The sequence below is a fragment of the Curcuma longa genome, chromosome 21 (genome assembly GCF_044706935.1).
Source record: "Curcuma longa cultivar G26 ecotype Majalengka, Jawa Barat chromosome 21, ITB_CL_G26_1.1, whole genome shotgun sequence".
NCBI classification, from domain to species: domain Eukaryota; kingdom Viridiplantae; phylum Streptophyta; class Magnoliopsida; order Zingiberales; family Zingiberaceae; genus Curcuma; species Curcuma longa.
This window is the reverse complement of record NC_133881.1, coordinates 12,611,060-12,626,703: the sequence shown is the minus strand read 5'-3', so window position 1 is coordinate 12,626,703 and position 15,644 is coordinate 12,611,060. Positions and strand designations below refer to the sequence as shown.

Sequence of the window (15,644 nt, the reverse complement as noted above, 5' to 3'; positions counted from 1 at the left end):
ATCTAACAAGAGTCTAACTTAGTCAAATATTTCAAATGGAGGACTTTGCCACGTGTTTCTTTAAACCATCCCAATATGGTTCATCTACACTCATGAGTTCATAGAGAGACAGGTCTCTCTGTCTTCTAAACCGTTCATAATCTGGGGAAGGGACGACCACTGTCTGCTTCAGTCACAACGTGGTTGCGTGTGATTTCCTTGAGTGAGGTGCAACCACTTAATGCCATGGTGAGTTCGAATTCGTCGCGAAGCATCTGCAGAACTTTCCTTACTCCAGCCTCACCTTCAGCAGCCAGAGAAAACACCCTCACCTTCAGCAGCCAGAGAAAACACCACTGGCCTCCCAATCTAGTTGTTAGATTACAAGAAAGATAGTTCAAGAGATTTGAAATCACATATCATATTATATGTAGATGAAACCTGAAGACATGCAGTTTTATGCAGTAATTATCTAGTGGCCATCTTCTACTTACAAAAACTCCAGAAGCCCCCAAAGCTAAGGCCTTGAAGACATCGGTTCCACGGCGAACTCCGCCGTCCAAAAAGACTGGAACTCGCCCTTCTGCAGCTTTCACAACCTAAATTTGACACCATTACAGACAGTATCAGTAAACCAAGTTCCTAGGGCTGGGTCGGTACGGTATACCGAATTTTACATACGATACCGTATACCATACCGAAAATTTCGACATAAAAAAAACCTATACCGTTACCATACCAAAAATTCGGTATACCGGAATTTCGGTATACCGAAAATTCGGTATACCGAATTTTCAGTATAGTATAAAATGCATACCGATCAAAATGTTCGGTATACCGATCATACCGATCATACCGAAATACCGATCAACCGACCGATCATACTGATCATACCGATCGTATAAAAATGTTCGGTATACCGATCATACCGAAATACCGTACCCAATATCAATTTTAAAAATAATAAATAATTTATAAGAGAATATATAATAGGTGTTTCGGTATATACCGAAATACCGAAAAATAATAATTTCATACCGATACCGATACCGAAAAATTCGGTACGGTACTATACCGTACCGAAATTTTCGGTATACCGAAATTTTCGGTATGTACGGTAAATATCAGTATGGTATGTGCGGTATACCGAAAATTCGCTATTTTTTCCCACCCCTACAAGTTCCACTTCAAGAATGTTTTAGCAGATGAAATTTGGTAGCAGTATCAGATACAAAGGGAGAAATTAAGAGAGATACCTCTTCCAAAGCAGTGATGGTAGCTGGAACGTAGTCGAGCTGACGAGCTCCATGGTTGGATACAATAATACCAGCTGCACCAGATTGAATGGCCAACGTTGCTGCATGTTGGAAGTGAAAAAATGGAAACATGTCTGAGCAATATCCAACCTAAATAAACAGAGAGGATCTAGAATCAGAATGCTTACTGTCCTCTGCAGTGAGAATTCCTTTCACTAGGATTGGCAGTGTAGTGATAGTTTGCAACCACTTCACATCCTTTAAATAGTTCTCAAGTATATATCAGTATCAGTTGAGAGAAATATTTAGCTAGAATTCGCATAAGCTTCAATCATGCTTTTAAGGAGCACTCATAACTCTATAGTTTCAGAAGCATCCTGAGAAGTAGCATACCTTCCAGCTTAATGTTCTGTCACGTTGGCCATCAACATATGAGGCAAGACCAGAGTCATTAGCCTGCAGGTCAACTAGAGACATTGTGGACAAGAAATATGGATATCAAACTCTTCCAAGAACACAGGATTATAACTTGTAAGAGTCACCTGATCCATCTTCCCAAGGTCCAAGCCCTCTGAGTTTCTCAAGGTGAGAAACATTGGCGGCAGGACGAATCTGCAATTTAAGTATTACATTAAGAATGTTTGTTAACTTTGTAAACTGAATAAGAACTCTGAATTGATATTAGAAATTGTGCCTGTTCTTGATATTAGCTTCCCTTCGGCCTAGTCTTGGAGTATCAACAGTGAGGGCTATGGCCTTGAACCCAGCTCTTTCTGCTCTTCTCACAAGTTGTTCAACTACATTTCTGTCTCTGTAGACCTGACACGTGATAACACAATGAAATAAGCTGAAAACATGAGAAGTTACAGATCAGTCAAGGAGACATATATAGTTTACATAGAGCTGGAAGAATCGAATTCCTGGCCCTGTCGAGGCAACCTCTTCCACGCTGGAAGTAGCCCCACATGAGAGTATCTAGAACACAAACATTAAAATGACTGAGCTTATTGTATTTCACTTGCAAAAAGGCAAAAGAAATAGCTACCATTTTAGTTTTTCTTCTCTAAGCTCATCAAGAATGTTTCTTTTGGCTTGATGAGTTATGGGTTGCAAAGGAAAAAAGGACAAACCATTATGGTGCCGGCGGCTGATGCTGCTCTTGCAGTTGCATTTTCTCCTGTTATGTTGCAAAAACAGTAACATAAACTTTGAATCAGCCATGGCCAATCAACTTGAAAATTAATAGCAAGTTCATCAATGATTCTCAACTAAAATCTCACCATCCGGATGGGCCATCTTCTGCATGGCAGTGGGAGCAACCATAATCGGCATTGATATCTTAAATCCTAATACAGTGGTTGTCATGTCGATCTTTGAGACGTCGATGAGAATGCGAGGGCGAAATCTGTTTTACAATCGAACATCACGCGTCCATCAACTTAAACAATGCTTGTTATGATTCTATACTTTAAATCCCTATTAATCTCAACAAACACAAGAATATTAAGAAGAAGAGAGAAATTTCTCACCAATATTAAGAAGAAGAGAGAAATTTCTCACCAGAGACAAGGAAGAGAAAGAACTTGTTACTTGCCTAAAATCGATTTGTCAGACAAACTGTTATTTAAAAAAAATACAACACAAGCATAAATTCAAATACAGTGGACAATACGTTCATGCAAGTGGATGTGTTCAGGACATGCAGATTCCTTGAAATTTATAAATGTTTAAAATCAAAAGACTTTCATGTTTGCCAGTGCAAAACTTTAATTTGATCTGTTTTCTTCTCTAACCAGTAAAACGTATTCACAGATGACAACAAAGAGAACAGAAACAAGTAAAACCAGTAACTGAAAACAAAAGAGAAACAACATGAAGAAGAAGAAGAAAAAAAAGAAGATAGTTAAGAGATTGCTTACAAAATCCTCGAGAAAGCTTCTCTGTTCTCCTTCAAGGTCCATTGGTCTTCGGCGCCCGAGGCAAAGAAATCGAACACCATCTTGGGCAGCTTCTGCTTGGCGATGGCCTCATACTCCATCACGTTGGTGATCTCCATGCTCATGGCTTTACAGTCTACACCCTCCACAACCCTCTTACAAGCAAAGAAAGATAATACGAAGAAAGAAAGAAAGCGAGAGAGAGAGAAGAGAGAAACTAATTACCTTGCTTGCCGACAGCGGGAGAAATGAAACATTGAGAGGGTGTGGAGTGGAGCTTAGTAAATACACGGGTTGGGGATGTTAGACGGTGATGCGTTTGTTGGTTTGCAGGAGGGAGAACACGGGCTGCATGAAGACATGTTATGGGGTTTTGGATGATATGAAAAGCTCTCACATTTGTTACAACTCTCACATCTCATCCATATTTATAGGATTTTGGATGATATGAAAAAAACATTAATGCATGAATTTATGAAAAGGTATATGAATCCATGAAGAGGTGCTTGAGGTAAATTTAAATTTGGCTTCTTGTAGAAGAGAAGAGGCATTCAACTTGTAATTTGATTATTGGGATTTGGTTTAATCCAACAATGCCTCCCGTAAACCAAATGTACTTCTTACTCCTAGTGCCTCCCGTAAACCAAATGTACTTTTTACTCCTAGAGCTTCAAGATTCTTTGAAAATGTAGATATTCCAAGCGGCTTTGTAAAAATATCAGCAAGTTGTTCATTGGTTGGACAATGCTCTAAGTAAATTTCACCTTCATTAACAAGTTCTCTTAGGAAATGAAATCGCAGACGAATGTGCTTCGTTCTTCCATGCAATACTGAATCCTTTGATACAGAAATTGTAGAACGGTTATCACAATATAATATTGTTGGATCATGTTGCTTGCATTTGAGACTTTCATGAATTCCTTGTAACCATAAAGTTTGACACCCAGCTGAAGAAGCTGCCATGTATTCAGCTTCGGTAGTTGAGAGTGCTACAATTGGTTGCTTCTTTGAACACCAAGAGATCGCTCCACTGCTAAGGTTGAAAATATAACCAGACGTACTTCGAGAATCATCAATACTTCCTCCAAGATCACTATCTGTATAGCCAACAAGTTTGATAGGAACATGTGATTTATAGAAGATGCCATAATTAATAGTTTCTTTAACATATCGAAGAACCCTTTTTGCCGCTTCCCAATGATTTGAATAAGGTTTCTCCATAAACTTGCTAATCAAACTTACTGTATACATAATGTCAGGTCTAGTGGCAGTGAGATACATCAAGTTCCCAACTAGGCTTCGAAATATAGTTGGATTCACCATCTTTCCTTCACCAATCTTACTTAGCTTCAAACCCATGATGCACGGTGTTGATACTGGATTTGCATTTTCCATCTTGAACCTCTTAAGAATTTGAGCTGCATAGTGTTCTTGAGAGATAAAAATTCCTTCTCCTGATTGTTGGACATTAATGCCCAGAAAATGATGCAGCTCATCCAAATCTGTCATTTCGAACTCACTCATCATAGAGTTCTTAAAATCTGTCAATATCCTTATATTATTTTCAGTAAAAATAAGGTTATCCACATAGAGACTCACAAGCATAATATCACCTTCAGAGTTTTTGATATAAAGAGTATTCTCAAAAGCACTACAAAAAAACACTGTTTTAGCAACGAAATTTTGCAACAAAAAAAATTCGTTGCAAATTTGCAACTAATTTTGCAACGAAACAAATATTCGTTGCAAATTTGTGTCGAAATTAGCAACGAAAAATAATTCGTTGCCAAAATAGCAACGAAATAATTTCGTCGTAAAATTCGTTGCAAAAATTATTTTCGTTGCAAAATTCGTCGCAATATTTCCAACGAATAAAAAGTTCGTTGCAGATTGGCGACAAAAAATTTTTCGTCGCAAAATATAATAAATTAGCGACGAATCAAAAATTCGTCGCCAATCAGCGACGATTATTTTTCGTCGCCGATTGGCGACGAACAAATTCGTCGCCGATTGGCGACGAATCATAGTTCGTCGCCAATCGGCGACGAAAAATAATCGTCGCCAATTGGCGACGAATTTGTTCGTCGCCAATCAGGCGACGAAAAGTAATTCGTCGCCAATCGGCGACGAAAATTAATTCGTCGCCGATTGGCGACGATTTTAGCGACGAAACTAAGTTCGTCGCGAAATTTGACTATTTTTTCCCACCTTCCCGTTCATTATGAACCGCAATATATATCTTAATTTATAACTGATATTTAATGGAATAACACATACACACATGGACAACCTTTTTCTTTTACAATGTCGTACCAGATTTTATTAATTATTTTTTCTGAATAGGTTGGGGTCAGTCGAGTGCTATAATCCAAGGAATGATGTATTGACACATCGTAGCCTATTTTGCTATATAAGAAAGGAAATCTAACTGGTTATATACTGAACGGAATATACGCTATTAGTAAAGGAGATGATAGCCAAGATTCGTTAAAAAATAGTGGAAAATGCATTTTAAACATGATTGGGTAGCTTAGTCGACATTTGGCGACGAATACATTTTCGTCGCCAAATTCGTCGCTATTTGGCGACGAAGTAACATTTTCGTTGCAGATTTGCGACGAAAAAAATTTTCGTTGCCAATTAGCAACGAATTTGGCGACGAAAAATAAATTCGTTGCCAAAATGTCGACAATTTGTAAGATAAATGCCCTCTTCATCGCGAAAATATATTTTTTTTAGCTTTTTTCAATATCTTTCATGTTGTAGGCAGTTCGTCGACGTGAGAATTATATCCATATATGGTTTTTAATATTTATTTTGGCCGATATAGGAAAAGAATGGTTGCATACTAATCTTGGATTCAGATCTTCAAAAGCTTCAATCCTATTTATAGATTATGTTTGTTTATTGTGAAGTTATTTCTGGATATGAATCGATTTCTGGTGATTTCACGGATGTTTAGAGTGAATGATGACCATAAATTCGAAACTGTTTTGAAGACTTATCATGTTTTAACGATGGTGTGAAAATTGTATAGTCAAGTTGGCGACGAATTAATTTTCGTCGCAAAATTCGTTGCCAATTGGCAACGAAACTGTAGTTCGTTGCTAATTGGCAACGAAAATATTGTTTGTCGCCAAATTGCGACGAATAATTTCGTCGCCAATTTGCGACGAACTTCATTTTCGTTGCAGATTGCGACGAAAATGATTTTCGTTGCCAAATTCGTCGCTAAAATGTCGACAATTTAAGATAAATATCCTGTTGATCGCCAAAATGCATTTCTTTATATTTTTTCGTTGCCTTTCATGTAGTAGGCAGTTCGTTGAAATGAGAATTATATTCATACATGGTTTTAATATTTATTTTAGGCCGATATAGGAAAAGAATGGTTGTATACTAATCTTGGATTCAGATCTCCAAAAGCTTCAATCCTATTTATAGATTATGTTTGTTTATTGTGAAGCTATTTTTTGATATGAATCGATTTCAAGAGATTTCGCGGATGTTTGGATTGAATGATGACCATAACTCAGAAACTGTTTTGAAGACTTATCATGTTATAACGATAGACGGAGAAATGTATAGTCAAGTTTGCGACAAATTTAGCAACGAAAAACTCATTCGTTGCTGAATTTGCGACAAATTTAGCAACGAAAAACTCATTCGTTGCTGAATTTAGAATTTGCGACGAAATTTAGTTCGTTGCAGATTAGCAACGACTTTAGCAACGAAAATTATATTCGTTGCTAATTTGACTAAAAATTACCCCCCATTTTTTGTGGTCAAAATGAATTCTCTTATATTTTGTAACTATCCCATTATAAAGACATCATAACAACGTTGTCAAATAAATTAAAATATTTTTAAAAAATAGAATAACATTACCAAATTTCGCATTTCAGCTCCTTCTTTCATTTGACAAGATAGTTAAGAAATGGACACCAGATGAATTGTGTTATCTTTTCTTAATCATTTTTCGTAAATAATTAATAAATAAAGTTTCTAACTGGTTGTATACTGAACGATATATACTCTAATGGTAAAGGAGATAATAATCAAGATTTGTAATAAATTGCGTTTGTGGGTTGAATATGAAATAGGCGACGAAAATAAATTCGTTGCCAAATTTGTGGGTTGAATATGAAGCGGATGATAGTAAAGATGGCGACGAAAATAAATTCGTTGCCAAATTCGTCGCCAATTGGCAACGAAAATGATTTTCGTCGCAGATCTGCGACGAACCAGTTTCGTCGCAAATCTGCGACGAAAATCATTTTCGTTGCAAATCTTTAATCGATCTTCGAATCGATTACCAAACATTCTGTGAAAAACGAGATATCCCACAGAACCCACCGTAATCGATCGCTCGATCGATTACGGACTTAGGTACGAATTTATGATATTTAATCGATCATTTGATCGATTAAACATTCTGTGAAAAACGTCGTAATTGGCGACGAAAATAAATTCGTTGCCAAATTCGTCGCTCGACGAAAATAAATTCGTTGCCAAATTCAACGAAAATGATTTTCGTCGCAGATCTGCGACGAATCTATTCGTCGCAAATCTGCGACGAAAATCATTTTCGTTGCAAATCTTTAATCGATCGCCGAATCGATTACCAAACATTCTGTGAAATCTCGATTTCACAGAACCCACCGTAATCGATCGGTTGATCGATTACGGGCCTAGGTAATCGATTTCTTGATCGATTAGAGGCCACGCTTTATTGAGAAATGCATTTACGTCATTTAATCGATCATTTGATCGATTATTTTGAGCTTTAATCGATCATCCGATCGATTAAGAAATCTGCGACGAAAAAACTTTCGTTGCAAAAATTTTCCCGAAATTTTTGCCCGGGAGAAAATTTTCCCCAAATTTTTTCAATTGGCGACGAAAAGATTATTTCGTCGCCAATTTGGCGACGAAAAATTTAATTCGTCGCCAATTTGGCGACGAAACGTTTAATTCGTCGCCAAATTTGCGACGAATTTGGCGACGAACTAGTTTTCGTCGCCAAATACCCTAACTTAACCATTCCGCCCGATCCCCTTTTCTTTTCTTCGCGATTTGCCTTCTGCCCTAGCTGCCGAAGCCCTCCGCCGCCTGTCCTCGCCGAAGCCCTAGCTGCCCGCCGCCTGTCCTTCTCTCCGAAACGCTGGTGGCGCCGCCTCTCCTTCGCCGGTAAGATTTATTCCGTTTTTCTTTTCGTCGCCTCTCCTTCTTGCCGAAGCCCGCGGGTTGCCGGCCGCCCTCGTGGCCAGCTGGCTGGTGGCGCCAGCGGCTGGTGGGCGCCGGGTGGGCCTGGTGGTCGCCGGGGTGGGGCTGGTGGCCGCGGGGTGGGGCTGGGCGCGGGGTGGGGCTGGTGGTCGCGGGGTGGGGCTGGGGCCGCGGGTGGGGCTGGCCGCCGGGGTGGGGCTGGGGCTGGCCGCGGGGTGGGGCTGGGCGCGGGGTGGGGCTGGTGGCGGGGTGGGGCTGGTGGCCGCGGGGTGGGGCTGGCCGCGGGGTGGGGCTGCCCGCGGTGTGGGGCTGCTGGCCGCCAGCTGGTGGCACCGGCGGTTGTCGCCTGCTGAGGTGGGCGGCGGCGGTGGCCGGTGGCCATCTGTTGTTGGCGGCGCCGGTGGGCAGTAGCTGCTGGCCGCTGGTGTTCGCCGGCCATCCGCTGCCCGCGGCTGGTGGCCGCGAGTGGCTGCTGGCGTGCCGGGTGGTGGCCGTGCGGTAGCTGCTTCCTCCGATGGCCGTGGTGGCCAATTCATTAAATTTAATTATGATTTTTATGATTTATTTATTTATATTTAATAGTAGTGTTGATTAATTTTGTAATTTTGTTTGTGCAGGTTTACATTTTAAGTAACGAAACAAATTATCTTCTTCCGGCTTGAGGTATGTATAGTAGTGTATTAGATTTTTTTAGAATTTTATTATAATATAATTGTTTAGATTTTAATCGTAAAATTTTATTATTATAATATAGTTTGAATTATTTAGACTATCCATAAATTGTTGTCTAGTATTGTTATGTTACAAACCTTTAATCTTGTAATTGTTGCAGTAATTCCGTTTTCCTTTCTTGGATTAGTAAATGACTTCTTTTATCCTAACATTAATTTGACTTTCAGAATCATAAGAGTGTTAATCAACTTAGCCGCGTCGCGACGTGGTCGACGCAGTAGCAGTAGTCATGGTGATGCAGGTCCCACTCCTTCAGGTGCAGCCCCCTCACCTTCAGGTGCAATCCCTTCTCCAGGATGTAGAGTCTTCGGAGAGCACACATGCCCATGATGTTTCATGCTTTCTTTTCTTCGTCTTCCGATATATTTATATCAGTACTTTGTATGGATTTACTGGATTGTTATGATTGTATATCATGTTAGCTAGACTAATAGACATATACACATGTCTATTGTGGATCTTTGTATGGATTGTATCATTTGGATGCATGCATTATGGATTTTGATATGGATCTTTGTATGAATTGTATTTTTGTATGGATGTTGATATGTATTGTTTGTTATTTATGTGTTGTTATATATGGATGTTTATATATGTTGTTATGGATTGTATATGACAGGTTTGTATGTTATAAATCGATTTGATTGGATCGATATGTAAATGTATATACAGGATAACCAATAAATAAAATGAGCATTAGAAAAAAATTTTTACTCGGCGATGAAATTTGCAACGAAAATCATTTTCGTCGCAAATTTGCAACGAATTTTGCGACGAAAATAGGCTCGTCGCAATTCTATCGTAAGTTAAGTTTTGCGACAAATTTTCAAATTCGTCGCAGAATTCGTCGCCAATTGGCGACGAATTTATATTCGTTGCCAATTGGCGACTAATAAAATTCGTTGCCAATTGGCGACAAACCAAAATCGTCGCCAATTGGCGACGAATAAAATTCGTCGCCAATTGGCAACGAATTTATATTCGTCGCCAATTGGCGACGAATAAGTTCGTCGCCAATTGGCGACGTCGCCAATAAAATTCGTCGCCAATTGGCAACGAATTTATATTCGTCGCCAATTGGCGACGAATAAAATCGTCGCCAATTGGCGACGAATTCAAAATCGTCGCCAATTGGCGACGAATTCTGCGACGAATTTAAAAATTCGTTGCAGAATTGTGCGACGAAATTGGATTTTTCGTCGGAGCATTTTGCGATGACCTAATTGCGACGAATTTAAATTCGTCGCCAAATTCGTCGCAAACCAGTTTTGCAACGAATTTTTTAAAGAAATTCGTCGCAAAATTCATCGCAGAATGCAGTTTTTTTTGTAGTGTCTGTAACCTTTTTGTCGGTGATCTGTTGATTAGGTAGACGGCACAAGAAGTTGCTTCAGCCCAGAATTCAGCTAGTAAATTTTTCTTCTTCAACATGCATCTGACCATGTCCATGATTGTCCTATTTTTTCTTTCCGCGACACCATTTTGTTGTGGCGTATACCGAGCTGTCAATTCATGTCTAATTCCATGGTTTTGACAAAATTCTTCAAATAAAGAAGATAGAAATTCACCTCCTCGATCACTTCTCAGATTTTTTATTTGATAGCCAAAAAAATTTTCCACTTGACTTTTGAAGACTTTAAAGCAAGAGAGAGCTTCTGACTTTTCTTTGACAAAATATATCCAAGTTTTCCTGGTGTAATCATCAACAAATAATATGAAGTATAAATTACCTCCAAGAGATGGTACACGCATGGGTCCACAAAGATCTGTATGCACAAGTTCCAATGGTGAATGTGATTCCCACTTAGATTTAGATGGGAATGCCTCTCGATGTTGCTTTCCAAGCTGACATGCTTCACAGACTTCACTTATCCCATCAATTTTAGGAAGTCCATGAACAATATTTTTGCTTGCTAACTCCTTCAAGCTCTGAAAATTTAGGTGCCCAAATCTGTCATGCCACAACTTGGAAATTTCTTCATTAGCAGTAAGATAACAAGCAGCATTTATAATATCAAGTTTGAGAGGAAATAAATTATTTGAGCCCAAACTGATCTTTGCCACATACTGATTTTTCTTCTTCATGGTGCAATACTTATCAGCAAAATGAATATCAAAACCCTTTCTCAATAAATGACCAACACTAAGTAGATTACTCTGTAAACCAGGAACATAAAATACCTCAGACATTTTGTCAATTTTTTCAGACTTTGTTTTGAAAGAGATTTCTCCTACTCCTTCAATTTTGTAGGACTTAGCATCTCCAATAGTTACCTGCCCATGGTTAGCTTCTACTAGGGTTGAAAATAAACTTTTATTACCAGTCATATGCCGACTTGCACCGCTATCCAAGTACCAAATATTTTCAATATTTCCATCACTAGCAATCAATAAAGTTTCAGAATTTTGAAGTTCATTTTCGTGTACTAAGCCAGCTTCACATTTTTTCTCTGGATATTTCTCCCAACAATCATTTATTCTATGTCCTGGCTTATGACAATAATGACATTCAATATAAGGTTTTGTACCTTTGTAATTGCCACGTCCTCTTCCTCTTTGAAAATTGTAAGAAAATTGTTTCTCCTCCTTTTGAGATTCTTCATTCCCATTTTCTCGTGATTGCTGGTAAGAGAATCTTCCACCTCTTCTTTGATTTCGACCTCTTCCACGTCCACGATATGAACCACGGCCTCCCGTGGATGTGAACTGGGATTTCAACGCTTGATTTGAAGGAGAAATAAGAGGACTTCGTTGAAGGATTCTAACCTCATGAGCTTCCAATCTTCCTTGCAAACTTTCCAAGGACATTAGTGAAAGATCTTGTGATTCTTCAATAGCGACTACCACATGATCAAATTTGGTTGATAGGCTTCGTAGGATTTTCTCCACCACCCTTTGGGTCTCCATGATTTCTCCATTTGATGTCATTTGATTCACAATAGAACTGGTTCGTGTGAAGTACTCTGAAACTTTTTCATTGTCTTTCATCTCTAATTTTTCAAAATCTGCTCGTAGAGATTGTAAGCGTACCTTTTTCACTTGGTCTTGACCGGAATAAGTTGTTTGTAGAATCTCCCATGCTCTTTGAGCACTTGGTGCTTTTGAGATCCTTTCATAAACTGAAATTTCAAGGGCTTGATAAATTTGAAAAAGAGCTTTTCTATCCTTTTGCTTCTTGGTCTTCAAAATATTTTTTTATGCCTCGGTTAATTGATCTTCCTCCTCTGGTACTCCTTCTTCAATAACACTCCATAAGTCTTGTGATTCAAGACATAACTTCATGAGAGTGCTCCAATAATCAAAATTTTCACCATTGAATCGAGGTACAACGAGATTGTTGGCCATGCTCTGATACCAAATTGAAGGAATAAAAAGTAGGAACAAGAAATTTAAGGACAAAGAGAAGACTTATGAAGCAAATAAAATTTCTTTGTATTAGACTTCTTGTTGCTACAACTCTCACACTTGTTGCAAATTTAACATTTCATCCATATTTATAGAGTTTTGGATGACATGAAAATTAATAAGACATTAAAATCATTAAATGCATTAACTAATAAATCCATGAAAAGGTATTGAGATGAAATTGGACTTTGCTTCTTGTAGAAGTAGAAGAGACATTTGAAATCAATTTATAATTTGATTTTTGAATTTGATTTAACCCAACAATTTACCGTCAATAAAGATTGTCTTTCTTATAATCAAACTAAAAGCAAAATCCTAAAATTGTAAAAGAAACCAAGCGTCTGAAAAATTAAGAACCCAAGAAAAGAAAACCAAGGAGCCCATAAAAGAATGGGTGCACCTTATGACTCTAGAGGGGTTCGAGGATGGCGAGCACGATATCATTGACGTAGTAGAAACCAAAAGCCTGGCACTTCTTGGTATGGTGACAGTTGCCGACCCAGTTGATGGCAATGTTGTGCCCATGATTGAGCTTGACGACACCTCCAATGGAACCGCCAATGTAGGCCTGACAGTAGGAGTAAAGGTTGTCAAAAATGGGGCATTCCTTGCTGACATTGAAAAGCAAGAGGGCACGGATCTGCCCCTGCCGAATCTCGGTGGTGATGGAGTGGAGGAAAGCAATGTAGTCGTCGGTGTGGAAGCTGCAGAGGTCACGCTTGTGGACAGGGTTAGGCTTCAACACCTACATGTGGCCGAGCAAACTGTACTAAGAGAGCAGTGTGTTGGTTATCCGCACCCGGTGCAGCTTTATCGGGTGCCCCTGCCTGTAGTAATAATTCTCGATCTATGGGTCGTAGAAGTAGCACACCTTCCGCTTCTTCACCATTGGGACGATTCCTGGTAGTGAGTTTGTTGATAATTGATCCAAAATTAGTAATGGAGTTAATGGATTAATGATGTGGCAATGAGTGGTAGTAGTGGTATTTAGTGATTAAAAAAAAGTGTCTACGTTCAATGTATCTTCATTAGTTGAGTTAGTGGTTTATTCGAGTTATGTAAGTTGTAGGATCGAGTGCACGTGAGAGGGGGGGGGGGGGGGGGGTGAATCACCTGTTTTTTAAAAAATTGTTCGTTTAAAACCAAAGTTAGATAATTTGAGCTTTGAAAAGCGTGCAGTGAAAAATAAGAAATACGAAGCGGGAAATGCAGAACACAGAACGATTTTACTTCGTTCGGAGCCTTCAACGACTCCTACTCGAAGGCCCAGGTTCCTTGAACCTTTGCGTTGGGCAATCCACTATAATCCTCGACTGGCGAAAACCCCCGGTTGAGAGATTCGAATACAAAGAATAGGAAGTGTGACAACCCCACACTTCCAAAAAATAAGTGCAGAAAAGTAAATTTCTTCGTTACCCAACAATAGAAAAATCTGAACGAACTCAGATATTGGGGATGATCTTTCGACAGAAGTTGAACGTGGTCGTGTCGAAGCTTGGGCTGCCGCAGAAGGAGGGCGTTGGTCAAAGTTGTATCATTTCATGCACTGACCGAAGCTTTATATAGGCATTGTTGAGTTTATCTAGATCTGTAAATATTTAAAAAAACGTAAAACTTGATCCACGCCTTACAGTTTATCTTATCCAGGATTAAAGTATAATTCAAATAATATATATATATATATTATTTTTATAAGAAATTTTATCCTCCTTAAATATTTATTATAGGAATAATTTTATCATTTAATAAATTTAGATTTAGCAAAATAAAGATAATGAGGAGTAATTTTGCAAAAAGACTCCTGTAAAATCATGTTAGTCCAGTAAATCCTACAAAACAAAGATAACATAATTTATTTGGACTAAGATAAAATTCAAAGTTAATTATATCCTGTCCCCCAGACCAGGATCTAACCAGGCCTCAGTTTAGATCACCCAAATGGGTTTAGACTGGACTGCACCTAAAGTTCAAAATTGGACTCATCCTCACTGGTTCGCTCCTCCAGTGACTTACCTCACTTACCTCATGCAGCTCTACTTTACCTTCTCAACCCACTAGGACTTCCTGCCAAGGCTCAACCATCCTGGTCTTTCTGTCAAGTCTCAACCAACTTGGTCTTCAGCTAGTTGTCAGGCTCCGCAGACCCAACTGGACTTCCTACCAGGGCTCAACCACCCTGGACTTCAGCCTGGTGTCTGGTTCTAAGTCTTTCGACGCTGCACACTTGGTTAAAGAGGTCAGAAACAACAACAACCTAACTTTAACCACTTTATCATACATCAAAACCTAAGTTGATCGTTAATGCAAACTACACCAACATAAGTATCTTATAAATAGGTTACATGTTTATGAATGATATTATTGAAAATTATTTTGTGTTCCCCTTATTTATTGTTTACCTTTTATTATCTTCCTTCTTAATTATCCAACAGTGGTATCAGAGCACGGATTTGACGTGTCCTAGTTTGCTTGCAATGACAATTAATGGAGTTTCTCAACCCCTCATCCTATTTTCAAAGGAGAGTGCTACAAATTTTAGAGTATCAAAATAAAGACTCTATTTAGATCTCAAAATCTTTGAAATTTAGTAGAGAAAGATTTTGACGATGAGAATGCTGATGAAAGTCGATTAAAGGAGAACAGAAAGAAAGATTCAAAAGCATTGTTCATCCTTCAACAAGCAGTATATGAGACGATTTTCTCCAGAATTACAACTGCCTTATTTTCAAAAGAAGCATGGAAAATACTGCAGAAAGAATTTCAAGACTCCTCTAGAGTGATAGCAGTCAAACTCTAAACTCTCAGAAGTGAGTTTAAGGTTTTACTTATGAAAGGGTAATGAAACTTTACATGATTTTTTTTATCTAGAGTAATTTTAATTGTCAGTCAAATGAGATCTTATGGAGAAAATATCACTGATGCAATTATTATTTCTAAAGTTTTGCGAAGTTTGACTCCTAAATATGATTACATAGTAACCTCGATTGAGGAGATTAAAGATCTTTCTATTTTCTCTTTTGATAAACTAATGGATTCTTTGCAAGCTCATGAGGCAAGGCGAAATAGATCAGTTGAGAAGAATGAAGAAAAGACATTTCAAGCTTCTCAA

At 38.6% G+C, this 15,644-nt stretch overlaps 1 pseudogene; it reads right to left on the bottom strand.

Annotated features, from left to right (window-relative positions):
• Nucleotides 1–140: 140 nt before the first annotated feature.
• On the bottom strand, nucleotides 141–3,482 carry LOC141814250 (glycolate oxidase 1-like; annotated as a pseudogene).
• Between the last annotated feature and the right edge of the window lie 12,162 nt (nucleotides 3,483–15,644).